Here is a 960-nt window from a genome sequence, read left to right as displayed (position 1 = left end):
TTACCCTTCACCTGCACAATTTAAGAGTTGGAGAATGTTCTGAGAGAAGACTCCACAGATACTTTGAGGCTCTCTTTCCTGTGCTGCTAGCCTTATTAGGATTTTGCTCCTCAAGTCCTATGTACTCTGACAGTACCAAACTCCAACCTCTTCGTTTTAACCTGGTGGGATTGAAGTTTTCTCTTAGGACTTTATTCTCCCACACTGTTAATTAGCCCATGTACCCAGGTAAAATCTTTGGAGTTCAGTATGGAAATATATATTCAACAAACAGATGGTTGACAGAAGGGTGGGGAGTGTGGGGTTGGGCCAAATGGTGAAGGGGAGAGGGAGATACAGTCTTCCAGTTATGGAACGAATAAGTCATAGGACTAAAAGGCACAGCATAAGGAATACAGTCAATGATATTGTAATAGCAATTTAACAGGACAGATGGTAGTTACACCTGTAGTGCACATAGTATATACGCTTGTTGAATCACTATGTCATACACTTGAAACTATTATAACATTGTGTATCACCTATACTGAAATTTCAAAAAAAGAAATATTCAAAATTATTTTTCCTCAGTACTTTGGAGGCATTAGCCCACATTTTATAGTTTCCTGACATGAAATTTTGTGCAAAAAACAAACAAACAAACAAACAGTGCTTTGGCAGCACATACACTAAAATTGGAATGATACAGAGAAGATTAGCATGGCCCCTGTGCAAGGATGACATGCAAATTCATGAAGTATTCCATATTTTTAACCTTTATTAAAAATATTTTTCTTCAATTTTTCCTACTATATTTTTTACTTTTGTGTAAATTTTTTTAATTCTATTTTACTTCCTTTATTTAATTTTAGTCTACTTCAGTGTATTCATTTTTCCAAATTTTTAAATAATTTCTTTTTTCCTTTTTTTCCCTTTTTTTTCTCTAATCTATCAAGCCACTTTCAACACCTAGATCAAAAC

General features: G+C 34.4%; 1 non-coding gene across 1 annotated transcript; it reads left to right on the top strand.

Moving 5' to 3' along the window:
* Window positions 1-648: 648 nt before the first annotated feature.
* On the top strand, window positions 649-751 carry LOC113601023 (U6 spliceosomal RNA). The gene has a single exon (XR_003422153.1). It is a non-coding gene; the product is annotated as a U6 spliceosomal RNA (small nuclear RNA).
* Window positions 752-960: the final 209 nt, after the last annotated feature.

The sequence above is a fragment of the Acinonyx jubatus genome, chromosome B1, assembly GCF_027475565.1.
Source record: "Acinonyx jubatus isolate Ajub_Pintada_27869175 chromosome B1, VMU_Ajub_asm_v1.0, whole genome shotgun sequence".
NCBI lineage: Eukaryota > Metazoa > Chordata > Mammalia > Carnivora > Felidae > Acinonyx > Acinonyx jubatus.
This window is presented reverse-complemented; position numbering and strand designations above follow the sequence as displayed.